We start from the raw sequence: 26,540 nt of genomic DNA, 5'->3' as shown, positions 1-26,540 counted from the left end.
TTTGTTTTTCATGAGTTGTAAACCAGATTTGATTAATTGATATCATTTGAATAACAATAAATAAGTTGGTTTATTTTGCAATAAAATGAGTTTTGGATGCTATTCTAATTTACCGAGATGCACCTTTACACCTTTAACTGGTCTATAGACATGGAGAAGGGCTTGCATTTACACTGCATTAAAGTCGCAACTTAAGCATGGTGCTGAGCTCATTCCCATAGCACTGCCATCCAACCCCCATCTCTTTGCACCGATGCCTGCCTCATCACTCCACACAAAATATCCCACCCTTAATTGGTCTGTGCTCCTCCAACATGTTTGTAATGAAAAAAAGCAGCACATAATTCTTAGTTTGTTGGCTGGCAGAGCCCAATTTACAAAAGTGGAGGTTGGTGATAAGCAGAGACAGTATGGCTGTGGAGTGCTCAGAACAATGAATCACCCCGCTGCCAGGGTTGAGCAGAATATAATTGAGTCCAACATCTCTGAGCACTTTCACCATAATTAATGATAATCTGTAACAGAGGAATCTGAGATTCCAGTTCACAGAACTGTTTAATTAGGCCCAGTAATGAAAGCACAGGCACTACAAGAATATGGCCGGCCTCATGATTAATGATTTGTGCTACTGAACACAAAAGTGCTGCACCGTTAACTCCAATGGATGCTGCTATGTCTCCCTGGCATTTACAGAACACCAAAATACATACGGAGCTGTTTGCATCCCCTATATGTAGCACTATATAAATACTTTGTTTGTTTTTTTTTTCTGTGCAGATATACTTGCTTTATAATTAACATGTTCTGGATATCAAAAATACCACTTCAGATAGGATTTATCCTAAATACTATAGATAAAGCATGTCTTTTTTTCTACATATTTTTTTTAGAATCTGATTTTCTTTATTCTTTTTGTTTTGATGTCTGCTACTAATGTTGATTTTGGAAATCAGCTTATCTGTCAAGATTTCTCCTATTCAGGTGATTAGGCAACAATTACTTTAATTAATCTCTGCACCCTCTTTTCTCACAACCAGTACATGTTTTACTCTGCTTTTTGAAAATCTGAATTTTACTGTGACGTCTTTGTAAAATGACGGAGATGGAATGACTTTGTAAATATTTTTCTCCCTCCTTCAAATATTAACTGTAATTCAAAATCTGAAACTCATCTATTAAACCTGAAGTGGTCTGTTCTTCACTAAATAGAATTTTTAAAGGGGCAGTATTGTGTGTTTTCCAGTCACTGTGTTAATTGTGCCATTTTACAGCACAATCAAGTGACTGATCCATTAAGATGTTATAAAAATTATGTAGACATAAAATATGCCTTAAAAAATTTTGACTTCATAATTTGACAACTTGAAGTTTCGACCTCTGTCTCTTTAAGAAACGTTTTCTTCTTCTGTCGCTCCATTTTCAGGAAGTCATCACAGCACCTCTCCTATTAGCCCTGTAATAATGTTTTTACCAGAAATATTTATTGATTGTGAAGAAAATATGGAACAATTTAAGCTAAAGTTTTTAGGACCATGTCTTATGCTTCCAGTTTTGTTTAGACATAATTAGCATCCTGATTTATGTCCAAACTTCAACCACACTAGTGTTGATTAATTACCTTTAATTATTAGTTTACCATAACTAAAAGTGTTGGGAATTACATTACATGAGGACAAAAATAAATCTATAAAAGTTTGTAGTTGCTGCGCTGAAATGAATATGTTTTCCTGAAGAGAAAATATGTTTTTTGTGTTTTTGAAGCTATATTTCCAAGTACATATATATTTGTTTCCTGAACACTAGTGGTAAGAAAAGATTGGCATGTAACAGAAAAAAATGTAGGGTAAAGTAATAAAAGAGCCACATACGAATTGAGGTCTTTTACCTAAAAGTATGGATTGCATTATTGAATGAAATGCTCCAGCTCCTTCTTATGCCTTGCAGGCATCCTTGTTGTTATTTTTCTGGTAGTATAGCCTATGTCGTGCAACTCCACAACACATCAGCATGTAGGGCCTAGCCGAACAGTGAGTGCTGGAGTGGTTCCACATTTTTAAATGAATCTCATGAAATGCACAGTAATACAGTCACACTATTACAGAAACAAAATAAGATTTTGTTTGCCGTGAATTGGATTTATACCTAAAAAAGCTATTAGTCACTCCCTGTCAGTTTACTGACTGCTGTGAGTTGAACGTTTCTGTGTTAGACCTCTGAAGTTAAATTTCACAGTTAGTTAGATATTGTAAATGTATCGCTTCCTTTGCTGAAAAAAAAATGGTTTGGTAAATCCAGACATGGTAATAGATCTAACAGAAAGATTAGATCATTATAAAATAGTAAGAACAATAGGCTGTACAGCAAAAGGCTATGTGTTTTATTCATCAAACCTCTCAGCAAAATGCTAAAGTTTCTATCAAGCGGACATACAGTGTGCCTTAGGAAATGGCATTGTGAAAAGCAGCGGGTGTGGAAAACCTGACACAGGAGCTCAGCCCTCATAAATCTATGACAAAACTTTGCAAAAATAAGAAAGAAGACATAAAGAAGAAAAGGAAAAATAGATCTATTTTAGTGAAAGAAATGACTGTAGTCGCCCATCCCCTTGCTCTCCCATTTCCCATGTCGAAATCTTATTTAGTTCTTTAATTCTACAGTTTCTGACCTGGATCTGGCCATCGCTGCACATGAAAGAAATTACAAAAGCCTCTCAGTCACAGCAGCCCAGCTTCCTCCTGCACCGCAGCATTTGTCATTGCCAAAACAGCAGAGTTTAATTAAGTGTTGTGAGCAGCCTAGTGAGAAACACACTTTAATTTAAACCTCTGAACATGCTCCTATTGGTTCTTTACCTTCTCAACAATCAGCAGGGTATACGGCATAAATTTCGATCTCTCGAGGGGGAAAGCAGCTGCTGCACCTCTAGCGATTCATAAACGGCTTGCCTCCCCAAGAGCAATCTCTATTACAGCACATTTCATCATAACTCTGTTTGGAACTGTGAGCAGATGAATGTAATAATTAATGTCCCTTCTCAACTAAACATTTTATTTATTCTTGACAAATTAATGTCTGTTCTCATGTTTAAAAGTACATGTTGTGGGACAGTGCTTCAGAGTTGGTGAAAATAATGAAATGGAAAATTATCTCTTGACCCATCAGGCAATGCTTGACAAAGAAGGTAAATGTATTCAGTCCTAGAGCAATGGATTTGTTTCAAGTTGGTAAGCTTTTTGAGTCGGCAATGATTTTTTAAGTGCGCCTTTTATAATAACATAAGCTTTACCAGTTAAATCGATGTGGATACCAATAAAAAGGGACACACGAGACCACAGAGTGTTAGATCTGCAGCAAAGGCAGTCATTTTATCAAGCTGCTGTTGAACTGCCTTTGGGAACTTCAAAAGCACAAAGAGGTTATTGAACTGCAAAAACTGTTGAAGAGAAAAACAAAACATTTTGACGGACAGCTAAAGTGATTCACAGTAAACCTAAGTAGGAAATTACTGAATACATTGCTTCTTAGTAAAAAAATCTATTACAATCCCTACTGCAGCTAAAATGATCTTAAAACATTCCCATTCTTACAAATAATTTCAATCGTGAAACTTAGTTTTTTAGCTGTTTTCAGACTGGTGTCACTGCTGTCACATGGCCATGTATGTTGGCGAATCTAAAACCAGGTTTTGAGACTGTGTAAGTTAAAAGGACAGTGCTATGTATTTTTCAGGGAAGTGATATCTTCTAACATAACCGGGTCACAAAAAAATACAGAAAAACGTCTAATACATTTATCCTTCTATAACACTTTCAAAGTAAATTGTGAATAAACTTTAAAAAAATGTTAAAACATAATTTGCTTTATAACTAGCCTTGCAACATTTCACATCCTTCCCCAATGTTGCTTTTTTCTGTTCTATTAAATATATGGTCATTCATGATACAAACCTATTGAATCTAGTCCTGTTCTCATTTTTTTGTTTGTTTTACTAATTTTGGTCTCTACATAGAGAGGAGGCTGATTCAACAGCTTATAAAGCCAATTTTCTGAGCAGACCCAGTGTTAAAAAGTGCTCTGGTTCCCATATACGATCTTACAAATCAAGCACTGACGCAAACGCATAAACCAATCAAACCCAGGCCTCATGAGCCTTAAGCAAAGGTGGAAGTACATTTCCTATCCATGTTGGGTGACATCCTCTTTTCCTCCTGTTGGCGCTGCTCCTGCATTTGACTGATCAGACAGCCAATACATGGTCCAGGTTTATTAGCAAGACCTTACAAAGCCCAAAGCTCTGTGCAGTAGTGTAATTCTCAAAATGTGACACGTTAACTGTGTTGACTGATCCACACAACAGCTGGTTCATAGGGGACCTCTCACACTTGAGCGCAGCAGCCGTGTAAGGAAACAGCAGTGTCTTCAGCTCTATGTGGTTCTTACCAGAAAAAGTCTTGACACGTTGTTCATAGCTAGCTTGTTCATTCACTTATACAAGGCAGTTTTCAGGTTCTAAATTGAACACGAAGCATCTTGTCTGAAGTGTCTTCAATGCACTTAGAGAATATAGAATAAATCACATATATAATCTTATCCTTCTTTTATTGCAGTAATATGGTTTTTACACACAAGAAAATTGAAAAAAAATAGCCTTTAATTTAAGTACATTTATTCAGTATGGGAAAAAGAAATTCCACAATATGAATTAAAATTATTCAAATAAATGATGCATATGAAGCCATTTTTTAAAAATCAAACATCTTAAGTTGAGAGAGACGTATTGGAAAAAAAAAAAAAGGACTGACATCAATCTGAAAATTGACGCAAGAAAAACTAAGGAAGCAATAAAGCAACTGGAACAGCAGTGCTCTGGCATCCAGGAAGACAGACTACAGAAAACATGAGATTCTGGCAAATAATTAAAGTAACCAACATGTCTGTAACTACAGGGAGGGGGACACAAGAACCAGTTGCGACATATCCTGGGCGCATAGAGCAAAGGAACCTGAGCACAGGAAAGAAGGAAGGCAAGTAATAAACACATAAATACACACAGAGGTTATTATCACTACACAAAAGCAAGTTAATTAACCAACATTTAAAGATTAACTTCAACCTGCATCCAAGCCAAGTACAGAAGAAACTCGACACAAAGAAGTTAAATGTATGGAACACCATTGATGACAATAATAGAGAACTCAAAATAATCCATTATAATAAATTTGGAACCAAAAAGACCATGGACCATTGACTCACTAGTTTAATAATTATTATTCCCCTAATAATTCTTCCCAAAATTAAATTTAGAAAAATGCATAGGTTAAATGTCCCATTAAATGTGGAAACAAAATGTTTATTACGATCTTTTTAATTTCACTGAAATATTGCTAAATTAACCCGTATGTATGTACGCTTACGAGGTCCACTGTATTTGATCAAATTTATTTGCAAATCCTTGTGGTTTACATCATTTCCATATTTCAGCAACCTAAATTAAGTTCATTATAAAACATTCTTCTGTAATAAGCATGTTTAACATTTATCTCTAGACAATGCAGTACTCAGGTCAGTATAACAACTTGTAAATACACTGGGACATATTAGAGCCAGCGTTGGGTCGCCTTGATCGTTGATCATTTAAAGGATGCTCTCCTGGTCTTCCTCTTTAGAATGCCAAATGATATATGATCACTTCTACACCGCTAGTTAATGTACACTATTAGCTCTGTATTTAAACATGATAATGTAATTGATTTACAAATTGATTTATTGATGTTAATTCAAGTGTTTCATGTATTAATCAAAGTAAAGAAATTAATTCCGTATATTTTATGAGCTGTTGTGTGATCAACTAATGATATGAATTAATCAACTTTAATAAGAATTCAAAGACTATTGTTTGCCCAATTTGTCACTTTGTTGGAGGGGGAAATGAAGAACGGCCTCTTGATTTACAACGTGTAGCTCCGGGGGAGTATTTTAGAAAATTACTTTGCTTTTTGGGGGGTCTTGGATGGTACAGGGAGTTATCAGTTTATTAGCTGAAACAGGACAGGTGTAATCTGTTTAAGTAGAGATGTTTATATATTTTTTTTTCTTATGTTTCTGTGCTATGGGTGCATAAAGAACTCAGCACAGGTTTTTATTTCAAGTTTTCTATGCAATCTTGAGAAGTATGGAATTAGTTGTTTTTTCTATCACTTTCTAAATCTAAAAATAAAAACAACGTGTTGGACAAATACTTTAATTTCCAGTCTCTACTTCTTGTGATTTTATTTCCGTTTATTTGTTTTATTTACTATCTAAATATTATGTTACATTTAGACAGTCTGCAATATCTTTAATTATCTAACTGCTCTCAGTCAGCATTTGTCTTTATCGAATCAAAATTAAGGACAACTTCTCTGTGCTGTTAGCCTCTATATAAGTTGCCTATTTTTAACTGGATCTGTTTCCCAACCTGGATCTATTTGGGTTAAATGTCCTTATCTAATCTTCGCTATTCCAATCAAGATTCAAGTCTGAGTATTATCCATTTTGAAATAGCTTTGAGCAAAGTTATTCCAGATGCCAAAGCAACTATTTACAGAAGATAACGTAGATAGATATTTTGTATTTAATGAGCAAAAAGATATAACGACTAATGTAACATTCTAGAAATATGGGTCTGGAAAGGCATGGAATATTAAAATGGACAATTTGTTAGAAATGTTTTATTTGGACAGACTTGCAGAAAACGAAATTAATTGAGAAAGTATGGAGGTACTTTGTCATAAAGTAATGGAATGGTTAAAGGGAAAATGTAATCATATTCCAGAATTGCAAAATCTTTACGTCTTAAATATGTTAAATAAATAAAAATGGCAGTTGTGCCCATATTAGTGAGCACAATTGGGGTTACGGTGATTATGTAAAATTTAATTAAAATGGCGTTGAATGGCTCCCAGTGGGAGTGTCTAAATGCCTTCCCTACACACTTTTCCTACTAAGCCCCTTCAAGCTAGCGGCAGCAGGAATTATCAAACACTTGGTGGAACTGCATGTCTACTGAGGATATTGTACAAACTACTTCAGAATGAGTAGGGACTTCTTAGAGAGAAAGAGGCCAATTTCAAGGTGTCAGATTGCAAAGTCAAATTTCTTACATATGATCACTAGGTGTTACTTTTAGACAACATCTTTGTTCACTTCGTCCTCTTATCACTGAACAAATTACCATAAACAATGTTTAAGTTTAACAACAATACTTTGCTATCTAGACTTTAGTTTCTGTGGATATCATGTTCTGCATTAATGTGTCAAGTTCTGTGTTTTTGGTTGCATTCGAAGTTGATTTATTTATTTAGCTTTTTGGAAAGATAAATATTTTAACTATCCTGATAAAGAAGCCTGAAAACAATTAATTTTTAACAGTTTTGAAATATGAAATATACCCTTTAAATCATTCTTTAGAGAGGTTGAGGAGGTGGCGGGAAAACAAGGTAAAACCTGCTTTGGGTTGCTCTCTTTCTTTGCTCTTTCCTTACACTAAACTAAAACTTTAAAATGCAATAAAACAGTTTTCTTCCTCTGCTTCAAGTGAATTGTTTGCACTCCAGAGAGCCATTTAAGTAGTTCATTAGTGGCTATGTCATGTCTTTAAAGTATTGATCTGTCCAGTCAATGGAAAAAATAACAACCCCTTTATAAGCTTCTTGTCCACAGCGATGGGCAACATAAATTATTTAAAAAGGCCAGATTCACTGCGACCATGGAACCATCAATCATAAGGTATGGCAGTGACAAAAAAGCTTCATACGTCCCTCCTATCTTCCCCCAGAACAATTCTATCAGCCAGGTGACTGTGAGGAGCCCGAATGACCCGGTGTCACTCGCATTGTTGCCTCAGCCTTTGAACGACCCAGCTCTCCACCCTGCCCTGGAATGGGATGGCTAAATAGATTCTCTGTGTTTACCGCTGGGCTCCCTCCCAGAGCACACTTCAATTTGTCTAACAATAAGAGGTGGACAGAGGAGTTGGAGATTCCCAAACAATGGATGAATATTTTATCAAGTTGTTGAATTGAGTTGCAAGTGGCAGAATATTTATTCATGGATGTCCGTTCGGGGTTATTCCACAGAAAAGGGAACAACGCAACAGCTGCAGAGTTATTCTTGTTGCAATCTCTCCATCTTGTGTTGGCGAAAGAAAACAAAATTAATGAATCATGGTATTTACTGCGAAAATTCATTGCTTATTATAGATATGGTATCTTTACATGAATCGCTACAAGGACCATCTATTTTGAGATGAATTGTTTTCGTAAGGACGCAATGGTGGGAAGACAAAGTGGGCATGATATTAACACGCTCCTTTTTTATTGCAGTCGTATTGATTAATCAATAACTCCGTTGTTGTGGAGTTTTTTATTCTCTGCCTTGTGGCTGTTTTTTGTGTTGTGTGGCCAAACTACATTCTCTCATAGATGAGTTTTTTGACACTAGAAGCAGTGCTGTGAAAGTTTTTCCTTAAACAAAAAACGTGTACATTCGGTTCAGATATTTTAAAGAAGAATTATTCTGTCAATTCTCAATTTAAAAATCCGTTTTAAAATCACATCTTCTAATGCACAGCTAAATAAAATTTAAGGTGAAGTAGTTCATGTTGATTTATACATTTTTATGACAACTTTTTATTAACTGTGGCGTGATCATTGGCATAAATGGTAAGATTATTGTGGAAATATGCAGCTGATTTATAGCGCATTGTAAGGATGCATGTTGCAGAGAGTAATGCACAGCTAAATAAAGTTTATGGGAAACAAAACAGCTAATTTTAAAATATCCCGATGTGTTATAGCACAGATAGAATAGAATATACTTTATTGATCCTCAAGAGGAAATTACTTATTTATTGAAAAGCTGTAAAGTAAATACAAATATATGCGATAGATAATTTATGATATGGCAACATGCATTAGACAGTACAGTTTATTTTGTCTAATGGAGATAAAGCCTTCATGATCCACCAAACACCTCGAAAGGTGTCACAAGACAATTCAGTTTAAGAAACACATCAAGCATTATAAGGAAAGGCATGAAAAGGCAACTAAGCAAATAAAACGCACAGGAAGGCACTTAAATGTGAAAGTCTTGTCTTTTGAATTTTGATTTCAAAATGCAACTTTGATTAATAATTGATTATACAAAGCTACATGAAAGGCAGGAAGGGGCACCATTCTCTTGAACGGCCACCCAGTCAAACGACACTTTGTTGTTTTCAAATGCTCCCCTGCATCTTGGTTTCTGCGGTCAGTCCTCCAACCAACCCAGTGCAGCACAGCAAAGCCAGCGCGACAAAGCTGCCCTGATGTAACCAGACATGCAGGGATATGAATGACTACATCTAAGGGGTAATTGCTGCTGAGCGGGAGCCTCCTACCTCGTTCCATTTAGTCTATTAGCAATTTATGGCTGGTCTCGCTCAGCTCCACACAGGAGGGGTTTGATCTAAATTCTCATGAGCTTTTAGGTGAGGCTGGGACCCAGTGGAGAGCCTTAGGGGGAAGAGATGAGTTTTACTTACCACAGTTTTAATTCTCTTTGACTTATCATTAATTTGTTGTCACAGAAGAAAGGTGAGCGTCGCATAGATCTAATTAAAGTTAATAGGATTATGACTATTCTGTAAGGCTCTGAAGTCCTGTTTTGTTTTTTAAGGAAGAAAAGAGGTAATCTTTTCTAATGCCTCATCAGATCAATTTGGGTGAGTGTACAACTTGAAATACTTCATTTACACAGAGGCATTAGATAATCTTTTTGAATATGACATGATTGGAGAAAAGAGGTTTTGCAGAGAAGGAAATTGAACATTCATTCATTTATCCATTCGGGATCACAGCAGGCTTAGAGCCTATCGTAGCAGTTGAGAAGCAGGGTACACCCTGCAGAGGCCAACGTTATGGACTGTGACTTTAAAAGAAACATTCTGGATGTACATGTGCAATTTAGATCAACCCTGTTTGTAGAATAACACTGTTCAGAGAGTTTGGGTGCCTGGATATTTTGAAACGGTCTTAATGCTTCAATGCCTCATTTTGCAGGTTCTTAGCAGGGGTTCAAGCCCAAGGCAAGGGTGTTGGTACTATCAGCGGTCCCACTGGCTAATGCCCAGTGTCAGCTCCCCACTGCTAGGGATGCAGATCTGGATGTACTGGGGCGGGGGTTCTGACTGGCCCAACAACAACATGTAGGAAGAAGAGGTAGCCTAACGCTGTCTGATGGCATCCTGCCGCTCAGGACTGGTGGCCACCTAACCAAGATGTTGTGTTTGGGTTACTTACTCTAGAATAAAGATTGGAGTCAGCAGTTGTACAAATTGTTTGTATGAGAGTTATAGAGCAATGACTGTCTCTCCAAAGTACTCACTGTTTCACACTTTCTAAATTTTGTCATGTTAAAACCACAATCCCTAACGTCCTATTGGGAGTTTATGAGACAGAGCTACACAAAGTAATGAATAGTTGGTATGTGAAAGGGAAATGATACAAGACTCTCTACATTTAAAAAAAAAAGATAGAAATCGGATACACATTTTTGAGTCAATATTTTGAACTGCAACAGCAATCGTTTTAAAGATATGTACTCCCCAGCTCTGCATACTTAGAATCAATTTTTATCATTATTCTTTGCAGAATAGTTAAATATATGAATGCTGAAAGACCCGTTAGATTTAATTAGAAACACTATCATAAAATCTCAGCCCAACCATTATAACTTTTATCATTTTGGACAGTCAATAGTATTTGTGCAAAGTACTTCTTATGCTCAAATTGATAAGTATCTCTTTTACCAACTTCAATTATATAGTCTGAAAGAGAAAATTAAGCAGGGGAAAAAGAATTGTACAATAATCAAGGCATATAATTGCAGCATAGACATACTGAACATTTGTTAAACAAACTGCATAAATGTTATGTCCTGCCCCTTGCTCTCTGCTACGCTACAGCTCCCATCCCAGCAGACCTTGTAGAGAATGCATGGTCACTGATAATTGTAGAAAAACAGTTTTCCTGTTATGGTAAATTATTTCTTTGTCATTAACACAAATAAGACAGATTATCACCACTATGATATACTCTCATGACATAATCACATTTTACAAAAAATATATGTAAAAAAAAAATGTTACATATAAAAGTTACGTACTGCAGCTTTAAAGCCTACAAGTACAATTTCATAGCTAATAATTTGTGCACACAGAGTAGGATTATGTTTCCTGACACCTCTACTGTGTCCTCCTTTGCGAATGATGCACAAATAACAAGCACTCTAATTTTTCTCTCACAAATTCATCTGGTTTATCCATGAAAAACAGGCTAGATAGGATAAAAACTGGTGTGTCTGTTCATAGCATAAATGGTTGCTTGAATATTAAATAATGTTCTAAACCTATTCTAGAAAGGTGGGATGTGAACCATTGTCTTACTTATTAGGAATATTTGCTTGTAAACAAGTTTAATTATTTTTTTTTTTTTTACTTTCAATAGAGCTAAACTAATCAAAGGTGGATGAGAATTTAATTCATTCCCCCTCAAGCCCCAACACCGAAACTTTCTCATTTTACTAAGTTGGAGTAATTTTCTTTAATAAAGCCAATGTAGGGTTCCATGTGGCCTTACAGCAGAAATGTTCAGTGATTCTGGCTCAAACACCCATATAAATATACCACCTCTATAGGACATAAATGAATATAACTTCATGTAAGATTTGTCTTAAACAAATGTATTTTAAAATGTATATGGCTTTAATTGTATATATTTAATATCCCAGAATACAATCTTACTGCTACCCCCCTCCCTCTCACACACACACACGCATGCACACACACACCATGCTGTATCATGTGACTTCTGTGAGTGACAGCTCTGATGTTTGCTCTGAAACTCTCTCTGGCAACTCCCTCCACAGGGGAGTCTGAGCTACCAGCCCACAGGAGAGACTCCCACTGGGACCACTGTGGCCCTGTTCTTCCTCCCCTGGATGACCTCTGACACACCCAGTTTGTGCTTGGCGGCCTTGAAGAGGCAGTCGTGGGGATTTCTCCCCAGCCAAGCAGCAGGTTGTAATTGATGTGGCAGAGACGTCAGCACTAATCTTTTGCTCTCTGTCTAGCCTCTCTGTAAGCTCCTCGTCCACTCGATTCCCGAGACCTGCCGCAACAACCTTGGCCAACTGCTACCTAGTCAATTAGCTCTGCCCCTCTCTGTGCACTGTTTTGTGTACGTGTATCTCTGGTGGACACCCAACATGTTCAGTTATCTACCCAAACACATTCAGGTTGATTTCCTAATGCCGCCGCATGACACTATCAGTAAATGGAAAGCTCGGCTGATATCTTTTCCTGCAGTGGGATGACTGATTATATGTGGAATAGGGGACATGTTGATTTTCATATTGGTATGGAGGGTCCTATCTCTTTTTACATGCCTCACATTGCATATGGATATTCTAATAATACAGTTTCAAATTTGGTAATACACCTGGTGAAAGCATTACTAATTTGGTTAAAGTGTAGTGAATACAGCCCAGTGTGAAGCATATCACAAGTACAGCTCAGTCAACATTGTTGTCAACTCTGCTTTAGAGGGCAAAACATGTCATAAAAAGAGGGAGCACTTGTGACTGTCAGAGGAACAGTGGAAATCAGATGTTCACATACACTGCATGAAAGATGCATAAAATGTTTGTCACTGTCTGAGATAAATGCAAAATAAAAATGTTGATCTTTTAGGGCAGTTAGGAATACCAAAATTATTTATTTTCACCAAACTTTCAATTGTTCAACTTCCGAAGGTGACATATATTACCCTGTTATTTTGGTGTTAAATTGTCTGCTCTGCTCAAACATCTTGTATGTGGCAATCAGAGGTTTATGACAGTGAATAAAAAAACATTGGCCAGTGTCCTTAAGTCACTTTGTAACAAATTTGGTTGTATGCTCATTGTCCTAAGATTTTATTTCCTGGCTGTCGTACGATGTCGCTTCCACATTTCCATGCAACTGACTTTTCTTAATATCTGCACTCTTCCCCCATTCACAAAAAAAACAAAAAAAAAAACATGCACACATCTGTATGCTGCCACTCTCGGACTTTACATTTGGGATTATGTTCACTCTTAAACTTCCCTCATTTTTTGACATGGAGACACATCTCCTAGAGTAAGTCATTTGTCACAAAGTGTATTTTTAAAGTATGATGTGGATTTTTCATAGTGCTGTTTTAGTACATGACTTACTTCTTTCAGAGTGACAATTCACCCCAGATAGAATCTTGAAAAAAGTATTTTGCTTTTGTTCTCTGCCTAACAGAACCTCTTCAAGTTGTTTCAAAGTACAGTGAACTAGCATAAGTAAAGTTCTGACTTTGAAGAAAGCAATAAAACATGATCTGAAAGGTTATCTTGCTTGTCATTCTGGCATTTATCAAATGTAAGTATTTGTGGCAATTCTAATTAATTGAAAAAAGGAGACATATAGTGTGATTTAGTGTTAGGAGCAAAAAAGTTGTGCCTTTTTTTGACTACATTTGTAAATGTTTCAAGGGTATGAGCTACGGTTTCCAATAGTTCAAAGTCTGATAACAAATGAACTTGTTCACTTTATGCATCTAGGCACAAAAATGGGGTACATTTTCAGAGTAGTGCTGAGGTTTGGATGTTTTATCTATTTATTTTTTCAGAAACAAGGCAACCCTATAAGTGAGTTGACTTATTTAGAAAAATATTTGCTATTTTATTTAGAACAATTGTTGCAATTGTGTTTAATATACTAAATATTGTATCTTTAATCTTGTTGTCTCCATCCCTGTAATTGTCACTTTGCTGTTTTAAGTCTAATGTACGTAAAAAACCCCTTTTTTCCCGTGAAAGCTGAATATTTTCTGAATTTGCCAAAGCACAGCCGTATGTAAGGCTTATGTCACAGGTCAAAAAGCAGACATGGTCTTCCCACATGATCCTAAAGTAATATCATCTTACTGTATTCATTATTTATATGATTACTATGACTAAATACACCATAAGAGTTTTGATTATTTGGAGGAGGAAGGTCAAGTCCGTAAGAATAAAATGGAAAAGCAATAATTTCCCAAACGCAGCTTCGATCAGTATGCATGTAAATGTATCAAAGATGGAAAGCACACAGAAGGTTAATCTGCTATGACTGTTAAAATTCCCATTATATGGGGGTTGAATGAAAGATGACGATTGAATGAACCATGCTGTTTATCCAAACTCTTCTTTTGTCAGAAAAGCAGCAGGAATTACAGAATCTCCTCTCCATCCTCGCCCCTCCTCCCTCTCCTCATGTACACATGCAACATCTTAAAGCTGTGATGAACACACATGCATATTTTGCAGATATTCAGATTAGTTCTACTAACTTTATTTATATAGCACCAAATCACAACAACTATCATCTTAAGTCACTTTACAAACAAAATAAATAAACTAAATAATTATTGTCAAATCAGACAGACTTCAAGTCAGGTACATCCATTCCAATTGATCCTATCTATAAAATAATGCAGCATTTATTGTTCAAACAAATGTTTTCTCTTTAAAGAAACCCAGCAGTTTGTCAGCAGTCACTGACTCGTAGCATTCACTTCTCCTGGACGTGCATGTAGTGACAGTGAACTGTGGCTTGCATTGAGCCATTGACTTTGATTCAATCCAAGCTTCTGGACTATTTTTTTTTTTCAGCATCTGAACAGAACATTTCTAATTTTGGCAAAATTGTGGAAGTGAAAGCAGGAGATCCTAGAAACCTGGGGTTTAAAATGCATGTCCTGATCAAAGATTGTTTTAACTTTATTTATCAAGGTCAATTTAATGGCATACAGATTAAGTGACTGACTAAGTAGATTCTTTTGTCAGACATTGAAAGATGACAATTTTTGTCTTGAAGAAAAGAATAAGAGTTGAAAACTCAGGGTCACATTTGGAAGCTGAACAATGGTTCCAAGTTGAGTTAATATTAGCTAGGAAACGTTTTAAAAAATGTAAAAAAAAATAATAATAAAAAAAAAAGTAGAATTTGCTGTACGCAGAATATAGAAATGTTTGTTACAGTTCTATCCTTGAGCAAATACTTTGGGAAAGACTGGCAAATTCTTCTCATGGCCTCACTTGTATTAACTGTCTTAATGATGTCACATTTAACGTGCAAACATACCATGCATCAAAACAGATAGAACTGAAAAATAGAAGATGGTGAAGGACTGAGTACCACTGCTAACCACAGATTTACTTTAGAAAAAATATATATTTTGTTTAGAAATTTTAGGAAAAGATCAAATGAATTTTATTTTGCTGTACAAGTTTTTCAAATTTCCCTGTCACTTTGAAAATACAGTTATATAAAAACAGTTTTTATACTGAATACAGCTTTGTAAAGTTCAAAATTGAATATGTTATCTGAATTATTTCATTACTATCCAATAATTTGTTTATTAATGACATTTCTCTGAGCTGTAATTTAACTAACTTTCCATTGAAAGCTGGCAACAGGACAGAAACACAACAGTTAAGAAACAAAGGAAACCTCGGTTACCTCTCTACAGTTCCTTCCTTGTCAGTGTTTATCAAAGTGTCCACAAGCCAGGAACATCATCAAAAATGTCTGAAAATATAATAGGTTCAAAATGTCAGGGGAAATGGCTCAGTGTTGCAGGAAGCAATGCCATTTCCATAAATGTTTAATTGATTGTAATCCTTTGTTGAGGAGGCATTTGCACAATGCCTGGAGTTCACACGGAGCAGGCAACAGAAATATTGAAGTAAAATAATTGCTTTGATTCATCTGTGGCTTAATTGTCAGAAAACGCCTGATAATAGCCTTTTATTTAGGATGATTATCTGCCATATGTTTAAAGTTCTGGACAAAGAGTTGTAATTAGAAGCTTTGCTGACTAAAGTGAACTATGATGCATCTTCCTTCTTCCTTCTCGTATATAATTATAAAGCTGAGGCAAAACTTTGTAGCATCATTTCTACCTTGGCCACTTTGTTGACCTTCATTTTTGTTTTTCCTCAGCTATTTATTAGTTCACAAGAATTGTATTAGGTTATATAAAATTATTGTGTGTATTATGTGTTTGTTTTAACTCATTCCAATTCAAATTACTCTGGTTCAATGAGTGTGTGTTTAGTTGTGTCCCCTTGCTTGATTATTGTTATTAATTCTTTCTCATAGAAAGTGCTCTTGGTTCAATCCTTCAGAGATTAGCTGGGCAACATTATTAACAATGTGTGGTCATTGCTTTATATTGCTTCAGTTCATTCCTCAATAAGCTGATCGCTTCGGTGCAATTTTTGGATTGTGTTTGGATTATTTGAGTGTAATTTGATTATACTTGAATAGATTAGATTGGGTAAAAAACAAAAACTTGAATTTGAGACGGATATCAAATCGGACCAGATTGCCTTGTAAAATGCCTTAGTGGTGAATCGATGCTCAGCTAAATTGAATTGTGTGACGTATTCTTAGTTCTCAAGCCCCATGGAATCTAAAAGTCGAGGCTGTCATTCTCTTCTGCTGCCATCGACCGAGCCACCACACAGAGCTACAAATCCCCTCGTAGTCAGGTTCGCAGGCAACCATCTCTGCTTGATCCTCTCTGCTTGCTGCAGCCATGACAAGATTCTCAATTCTCTCCCTTTATTTACACGTCATCGCCCCAGCTCCGCGTCATGTCAGAGTGGTGTGGTCTCGCGGTCATGGCTGACCCCAGGGTAGGAGCTGTCTCCACTGATCCAAGCTTACTCTGCTGGGGACCGGACCGCGGTCATGTAATAGTCAATGTAACAGCAGCGGCAAATCATGCCACCAAACAAATGTTCAAACATAAAATGAGAAATGTCCTTTTTGGGCAAAGAAAATATGAAATTCGGGGTTTTTTTTGTCACCCTGTGGCTCTCTGAATATTTAGCACTTTCATTTTCTTATTCTTTTATTCAGTGCTAAGATCATTCCCATCAAGCAAATGAAGATGCATTTTACTTCTGTATAACGATTGCTTGGATGTTGACTACTTTTGTCACAGCAGACGGCAGATGAACATCCTGTACCCTCAAGCGAAGGTATTACTAAACCAAAAAGCTGCTGGAGGTGTCATGTAAATACCTAACCACAGCTAAAGTAATAGGCTATAAAGTGATCTTTAAGTGGAGTTTTAAGCACCCCCATAATGGCTTTGGCTGCCTTTTAGCAGACCATGTGACTCCCCCAGAGTAGTGATTATGAGTCACGGATGAAGAGGTCTTGTGTGTAGGTCAGCCTGTAAGCCTCACTTTCACCTGCCAATCTTTACTTTCCTCCGATACTCTAAGAGCAGTGTTCTTTATACTGTTAACTGTCTTACAGCAGGAGGTATCTGGTAAATTATGTCTACAAAACACCAAGACAAAACTTAGGTGTAGCCTCATCAAAATCCTACAGTGCAGAAAATCCTCCACAATTGAGAAAGAGCAGGGGGAAAATTAAGCAGTCATCTCATTTAGCATACTCTGGGTGAAGAAGCATGCAATCTTGCAAAGGTATTTGCACTACTTTAACTTTTATTTTGTCACATTACTACTACAAATGTTAATATTTTATTGGGATAATATTTTATATATCAGCACAATGTGTGTATAGTTAGGTGGAAGGAAAAGGATACATGTTTCCTTTGCATTCACCCCCATTCCCTGAAAAATCTGCCATTAATTTGTGTTAAACTCTATTTGACTCAAAACTTTGTGGAGCCACCTTGCACTGCAATTTCAGCTGCCAGTCTTTCAGAGTTATGTCTAACAATTGCTAAGGACGATTAAACCATAACCATGCTTCCCCACCCAGATGGTGTTCAGAATAATGTGCATACGCTCTTTGCGTTTTAGCCAAAAAGTTCAGTTCTTTTCTCACTTTTTCCACATTTTTGCTTTGTCCATTACATAGCTTATTGTAAATTGCAAACTGCATCCCTTGTGACTTTCCTTCAGGTATTGCAATCATTCTTGCTACTCCTAAAAGGCCAGACTATTGTCGAGATGTTCTTCTGCCTGAGCTGTGGATCTTTGTAACTCTTTGAGTATTAGTACAGACCTCACAATTTGCATAGACAACTAGGTCTGAAATTGTGCCATATGCATTTTTAGAAGGATGGATTGAAATTTTCAATGCTTGCGATGCTATTTTATAACCTATCCTGCTCTAAACGTCTCTACAGTGTAATTTGTGATGTCTCTGTTTCTTCATTGGTCTATCTTGTTCACTGATGATCTAGAAATCAATCTCTTAAGCCTTCACAGAACAGTTGTGTTAATATGGAGATTAAATTGGATACAGGGGGAATAAAGTAAAGGCAGCTGAGTTCAAATGAAAGCCACTCTTTAGAGATTTACAGTTGTAAAAAAATATTGAAAACTGAACCTAATTTTTTCTCCAGAATTCGGTAGTGTTTTGTCTTTTTTTTTTTTTTTTTTTACATAAAACCCATTCACATGTAGCTGTAACATTAAGTGTTAAATGTCCAAACAGTATGGCTACAGTTGCAAGGCACAGTTAAGTAAAAGAGGTTTAGGGAATACAGTTCTTGGCTTTACCTTGGCCTGTTTTCCTTTTACATTACACGAAGACACTGATGCATGATGGCTTTTGAATTTTGTATTATGTTGGAGGTCGGGGGGTAGTTTCAGGAAGTGGTCTTAATTTCACAGGGTTAAGGAACAGCAGATTCACAGGGAATACAGATCACTTAGCACAAGCCTGTAGCCGCCTCAAAGTTGGCCAGTTTCCCTCCCATTTGTTAACCACGTCCTCACAGGCACTGAACCGTTGAGACCGCAAAGGTGAACGTGCAGTCCCTGAAGGAGGCTTTGCTGTCATAGATCAGTAAAACAGTGATTCAGCTTCACTCGTGTGTGTTTCTATGTGAGCTCACTTGTGCATGCTGCATTACTTTATTAGCACTCACAGTGTGAGCTTTTGCACATCCGTCCGTGAAACGTGCCCATACTTTTCGAGAAGCAAGGACTGTGTCTAAAGCAAATAACACCAGTACAAAAAAAGGAGATTGTTTTTTTTTGTTTGTTTGTTTGTTTGTTTTGCATTTGGACCATAATTTGTGCACAATCTGATAAAACATGTCAAAATTTCTTTTTAAAATGTTAAGTTAAAGAATTTAAATCCCCTCTATTCAAAACTCCACAGACTTCCAAAGTACAGCACAATAAAATCAAGCTGCTGAATAGCTCGTGCCAGAATCTACCCATTATTTGCCCAAACTAAAAGAAATTGTACATGTGTCAGTGATAATCCAATAATCATGCCTCTACTAAGCTTTTAATTTGATTAGGCGTGTGAAAATGGAGAGCAGAAAGTCTCTTGGAGGATAACATCATAGACAACTTCTCCTAATCGGCGCTTTAGATTTACACATGGATTCCTTTTTAATGTTTAACCAGTCTTTAATCCGGCCCTCTCTGTGATGTCTGCGCTCGGAAGTGTATCTGCGTCTGTCAGAAGATGCGTGATCACTGCGATTGCATTCTGGGCAAGTTTTGATGAAATGCCAACCATTACCAGACGCTTACAAAAACCCAGCAAATTTGGGAAGTGATTTAATTTTGGTGAACAAAAACATTTTCATTTGTCCTTCAGGAATTGAAGATTGCATAGCATTCAGCTGGAATCTGCTCTAGTTTCTCTTAGTGTAAACAATTAGAAGCTTTCTTGCTACTGTACATATACAGAATACTTACTTGTCTTTAAAAATTGATCATCTACCTCTAGTGTTTTTTTGTTTTGTTTTGTTTTGTTTTTTATTACAAATTAAACTGATCAGTTGTCTTATCTTGAAAGAAAGTTAATTTAGATACTGGACATCTTGTCTGATCAGAGGGGCCATAGATCATTGAAAAGCGCACAACAGTATTTATTGGAAAACAACCAACACATCACAATACAGGCTTCATTTTACAGACTTTCCTAGAGCTTACACATCAATCAATAGTTTTGGATTAAGTGTTACTGGTGAAGTATATGAGGTAATATAGCGGGGAGAGATTTTTCATTATTTGGTCAATAAAGTATTTTTCTTATTATTTCCTCTAATACCCAACTCACTCAATGTTTGTTTTTCCAAAGCTTTATTTCCTCTCCATTTTTAATAAGCTGAACAAACCCATTTTCACTTTTTAAGGGCGGTTTCCCTCTCCCACCTCTGAGTAAATGGCGACTCTATTTCCATGAAATTCTCAAATGACATAGATTTTGCTTTTGCATAAAAGCATGAAGAATGGGCCTAATATTGCCAGCATTCATCTGCTAAGTGGACATTTGCATGGGTGCAACGAGGAAAAAGGGGAGTAGGAGAGACCCGCTAGCCTCCTGGGGTGACAGCGGCACAGGGGGATGACATGTGACAGCTGTGACAGTGCTGAAGGGGGGCGGGCAGGCAACTTGCTGGGCCCCCTGATCCAATTACGCCACACGGCCCCCTGTCAGACCCAGCAGCTTGACTCCAGCCACTCGGAGGACAGTATTGATCTCTTGTCAGGAGGACCAGTTGCCCTCCCTCACAATCCACCGGCGCTGAACTTTCCGACCACACCACCATCCCACCCCTACTTACACCCGCCTTTGAGGATGGCTGCCAGCCACCGTCTTTAAATGACTGGTAAAATAGGGTTATCTTATTCAGGTAAAAGGGGAAAGAAAAGGGAGGTCAGCGAGGTTGTGTGCCAAATATCCACAGCTTGTGTGAGAGGGAGAGTGCATAAAACACTGGGAAGGTGATGGTGGTAATGTGCCTGTCCGGCTCTAAGCTTAGAGCTATACTTGTAGTACTCCACTAAAGGTCTGCAAGGATGCTGCCTCCACTGGCTTGTATGAAAGCGTTTGATTTGAGATGATGAAAAGGCCATTGCAATTAGCTGGCCGGGCTTCATTTTTCCACATCCAGAAAGAAATGCTTGAGACAGTGGCAGCTGCCAATAACTTCAAGTTAGAAAGAACAGACAATTAGGCTGGGAGTCTGTTACCCCTGCTAGTCCCACATCTCCAGACCTTTGCGCTGGCTCTACTCCTTTAGCAACGTCAGGTCAATAGGCAATGATACTGCGTTGGGCGGCGGTTTGGAACAGAGGTTAATCAAACCCAACCACATCACATCAGCTGCATTTAACTTATTCTCTTTGCAAAGATCCAAAGAGAGAGAGAAGAGCAATGCAACTTACCTTTTTCTCCCTTACAAATCATAAAAGTGACCTTCTTTACAACATTTCAGATTTGTACATTTTTTGTCCAATTAGCAGCCCCAGCTAAGAAAAATAAAAGATGCATTTGACAAATAGGAAGAAATGGAGCAAATCTGATCCAATATTGGCATTGATCTTGATAACTGACGTTGTTCTTGGATTAGATATTGAACTGATGCAACCAATCTGTTCTCAGTCCAATGTGCCTTTGAAATTGCCAATGCTTTGAATCAAATTTCTGGGGTTTATAAAATGGTGCCTGATGCTTAATAAAACCAAGCATCCATTAGCAATGGTATTTTGTACCACTAGATTATGTGGTTGTCTAAATTTTAAATTTGAAAATGTTGCATTGTTTTTTTGTAATGTTTTGGCAGTTATCTATAATTTATAGTTCTTCAGTCTTCTCAAGAGACTGGGTTAAAGAAAAAACATTATTTTTAGGAGGGGGAAAAATAGCTTGTTTACGGACATGAAATGGCAGCTTGTGGGTGCAAAGTGGTTATCTTGTATAAGCAGCCACAATGAAGCAGGAAAAAACGCTGTCAACATTTTCTTCAAGGAAAGTTCAGCTTGGTCCACATAACCACAAAACTTTTTCAGGTTCACCACTGTTTGTTAAAAAAGTTCAGCTGCACTCCTCTACTCTTTTGATTCACTTTTGCGATTTTTTTTTGTCACACCACTCTCCTAAAAGTCAGTACCTTTTCATTTTTATATTTTTCTGTCCATCTCAAATAAAAGTCAGCTACTTCTTTAAAGATTACAGTCCACATTTGTGAGCAAGAGGTGAGTCATGGTGAAAAAGAAAGTACAAAACTTCAAGTTTGAGTATTTTACATGTTCTGGGTTTTGGATTTTTACAAAATTCATTATTTTGTATAATAAAGAACAACACAGTAGAATATCTACTGTATGGTGTCGTGCACTTGAGGTTGAAATAATTTTACAAACTAGTAAAAATCTAGCGTGCAAGAAAACTCAAGGAATTGCCAGAGGGTGTAATTTTAATTACACCCTCTGGTGTAATTGTACTTTCTTGCAGCCTTTGTTCTTTTACAAACAGGAATTATTTACCCCTTCCACAGGGGATATGTGGCAAAGAAGATGTTTCAGAGAAAAGAAAAAATAATATGCAATGGAAAAAGTCTTAAAGAAGGGACAGTTTATGCAAGGCATCAAGATGCAGGTTCTTCAGATCACTTTTACAAAGTTGGATGCAGTTAATAGCCATAGGTCCTTTTATATATTCCTTGCATCTCTGTCTTATTCTTACTATAGGCAATACTGAGGTGATGAAGTCCGAGAGGAGGAAAGTCTAATTAAAGGTAGCCAAGTCCCTCCTTGATACATCTTGCATTGGTAACACTGCAAAGATTTATGCATTTCTTTCAATTGTAACCTTTTCCCCTAGAATTTGTTTTAAGTTATCCATAAATTGCTCTTGGATCTAACCTTGGAGCAGATCTACTTCTGGAAATGATGTTTCTGTCTCGTGCTGAGGAGTTGAGCATGATTGATGCTTGGTTTTCTGTCAAAAGGAACTTACTGATGTCCCCTGAATGCCTCATCCTCAGACACTCCACTGTTTTTATGATCCCTAAATGGCTCACATATTTGTTGTTAATGAGCCTGTTTACAGAAGAGGACAGCCATGAGGATACACTTAAAGAGGCATGCACATGCATAAATACAAAATACATAAAGGGACCAAGAGAGCAAGAACATTATGAATATAACATAATTTAATTGGACACTTGCTTTGGGTTTAACACTGGGAACGAGTATAAATGGTAAAATTGTAAGATTATCTTCTGACAACTGTTTACATATCATAAGAAACCAGTCATAATAATGAGACTGTTGAATAGAAAACACAAGACTTAAGTGTTGAAACAAAGTAAAAAGTTGAAAGCTACAGATATCTACTTCAACGAACTTTTGAACATTTGGTTTATCATACGAAGCATACATATTTGCAAAAATAAGCTAAAATGTGAGACAGCAGATCATAAATCCAGAGTCGTTTAGCAACCTGTTCAGAGGGAACCCTTCGCAATAACCATTGGCAATTAAACCCTTGATCTCAACTGGATAAGCGTGTAAAAATGATGACTATATGGGTGGAAATCAATGGTTAGATTATTTTTAAGGGTTGATTTATTTAATTTCAGACTTTTCACATAATTTTACAAAGAGCGTCAAAGAATCTCGGCAGCACCGGACGACCCAAACTGCTGAACAGCTCAAAAAGGCTGTGAATAAGGCTTGCTTAAATAACTCTCTGAGTACAGTTTTACATTGGATTGCTTGCATTAGCATACATGGTAAAGCATTCTACTGATATATAGAAAAATACATAAATATATAACAAATCAGTGTGATGAACTGTTGTCGTGTGTGCATAGCACCATGAAATTGGGCACAATCTGGAAAGAAGCTCATAGTCACTTTCATGGTACATGCAGTGTGTGTCCAATGCGGAGTGTGGAGATTATCCTGGTCACTCATCCATTCAGTTGTGACACCAAGGAGGATTGGTCAGAGGTTATGTAGGGATAGCCTAATACTATTTATTATTGATGAATGATACAAAAACATGTGAATTCTTCATGTTGTCTGCCTGCCATTTCTCTATGTTTGGTATTACTAAAATTTCTTGCAGACCTTAAGATATACCCCAAACGCAAAAAACTCATTAAACTAATTTGTTGCTTGTGTCTTAATGAAATTAATAAACCCAAAATATGAACTTGTTTTAGAGACTAGATTACCACCACTAACCAAAGAGACAATCATTGGTCTGCAGAAGTATCTCTTTAGATGACTTCTCAATTTCAACATCCAATTCACATGTGTCCCTCCAATGAAGTACTCGGAGAGAGTAAAAACAATCTGTGCACACACCAGTGAGCTGAAATATGCTGTTGTGCTACTGCTGCAGTGATGTTCAATAAGACTGTTCCTTTTTTTTATTTTTTAAGCAAAGTATTCATTCATGTAATTAAGCTGGAGGAAACGCACAAGAAAAATAACCAAGATCTATTTTAGAAACACCAAATCAAGCTGCTGCACTGTTTAATATGTTTGATTGAAAAGAGAATGATCTAAATAACTTCTGTGTGCTGTAATAAAAATTGAGCATATGTTGCTGGAGGAACATGCTAAAATAACTGACTGATTTAATCATACAATTTATATTTCCACTTCAAATGTAGTAGTCTGAATTATTTGTTGAATCTTTAAATCTACATTATTTCTTTGTTAAAGACCCATGCATTTTACATAGCTTGAACGTCAGTGATTGCAGTTCCTGTTTTCATCAGAAGGGTCTGCTCCTTTGTTTTGTTGCTCGTCCAGTTCACCAAATAAACCCATTTGCACAATATTTGCACAATATTTAAGTTGGCTGGTCATTAACTGAAGAGCTTGTTAATTTTCACATCTGAAGGAAAATTCTTTATCAATATCCTTTCAACATGAGAAAAGTAAATTAGTTTAATTAGATTTTAGATAGTTAAATATGAGGAATATGCATTCAAGTCTTCCCTGGCAAAAAAGTAAAACAGAAGAAATCACGCTACCCTTTTATAAAATACATATGGACTTCACTACTTTAAAGTCCATACTATTTGTCTATGTAATTGCATTTTAAGAGAAAATTCTACTTTATTATATGTACTCCTACCAGATTTAACAATATTAGACAGAAAATCATTCCTGTCAGGGGAAAGAAAGAGGACATTTCACTTTGGAACAAACTGGGACATTGTTTCTGTTTTGGAAAGTGCAATTATGAGTGTTTTCAGACATCCAGTGACATGTCATTTGTAAACCAACTAGGACTTCCAAGAGAAACGATATTTGTCACACCTACTGTAATGCACCATCGAGTTGCTGAAGCACTGGGTCTTCCTAAAGGGGCCCAGGAGGGAAATCAAGGAATCTGTCGAATTAATGCATGCAGCGAAGATTCCTCCTGTCATCTCTGCTCTCTTTTACCGCTGCCTTTTAAAAGCCATTTAAAGGCACCAAAATGAACAGTACAGACAAGCTTGACAGTGACTCTTAAAATACCATCTGTCTCCTTTAACACTTAAATAAACTATGATACTGCCTTACACGAGCTTAATTTTAATTAATGAATTGATTTATGTTGTCAGTGACAAAGCAACATAGTTTAAGATATGCCAGAAGCGGTCTATATATTTCTTCCTACAAGGAAAATCCCTTTAAAGGATCCTTTTTTTTTTAATTGGACAAGGGCTCAAAATTACAAAGCATCATTAGAGCTTTTGATGTATATTGCAGTGAAAATGATTTTTCAAGCTGTTAGGATCAATTTGACAACGGGACATCTCGAATAACCATGTTCACTCCAGGGTGGCTTTATGGTTGCATTCCTTGGAGTGACAGAGATTTCAAAGTTGGGCTCATCTTACTCCGGGTGTAGAAAAAGAACAAAAGTTTCGCGTTGATAAGCTTGTGTTTCTGAGTGTGACTGCAGATAAGGAACTGTAATGTTCCACCACAGCAGGAGGGGGGGATCCAGATTAACAAGCTTAAAGCTGCTTCTCGTTATCTACCTCAAATTTATATTTTTACCTCCCACCAAACAGGGACATAATTGAGCCATTTCTTGTACTAAATATATTTGCTGTTAAATTAGAGCTCACTGCAATCCCAAAGATAATACAACATAAAAAAAAGTGAGCTTAAGAAATAGTTTTTAGTCATTTATCCTAGATAAAGACGGAGACGTACATTTACTCCGTCTCCTCTGCTTGCTGTAAACTACCTGACAATTGTTCATTAATGATTCCCAGTAAATTCCTTAAAATGGTAATTTGTCATCCTGTCACTTCATTTGTGACCTAAAATTCCTCACTAGGGGCATCATCAAATAAATTAATCACTACCCAGGATCCATTTCTCCCTCGTGCGTGCTGTTCTACCCGGCTCTCTTGTGTTTCTCTTCATTTACATATATTTAATGGCCCAGTTGTGGTTGGTTGTGCCACGCGACTTGCGCGGTGCGTGTCAGGTGAAATATTCCAACTGCCACAGTCTTTAACAGTGCGAGCCATGTCTTGTTCATTTTCTCAGTGAATTCCCCGAAACACAGGAGAATAAAGGGAATTAAAGTCATTTTGTGGAACTGTAAAACCAAAAGTGCACAATTTGCAGGTTTCTGGATGGGAGATTACGCTAATAGGCAGCACACTTTTATGAAATACATAAAAAGATGTTTTTCGTCATTC

General features: G+C 36.8%; 1 long non-coding RNA gene across 1 annotated transcript in view; it reads left to right on the top strand.

Moving 5' to 3' along the window:
* The window catches only part of LOC107838445 (uncharacterized), a 45,988-nt gene that overhangs the window by 17,552 nt on the left and 1,896 nt on the right, over positions 1–26,540 (top strand). The gene's annotated exons all lie outside the window — the stretch shown is intronic.

The sequence above is a fragment of the Poecilia formosa genome, unplaced genomic scaffold (assembly GCF_000485575.1).
Source record: "Poecilia formosa unplaced genomic scaffold, Poecilia_formosa-5.1.2 Scaffold257, whole genome shotgun sequence".
Lineage (NCBI taxonomy): Eukaryota > Metazoa > Chordata > Actinopteri > Cyprinodontiformes > Poeciliidae > Poecilia > Poecilia formosa.
This window is presented reverse-complemented; position numbering and strand designations above follow the sequence as displayed.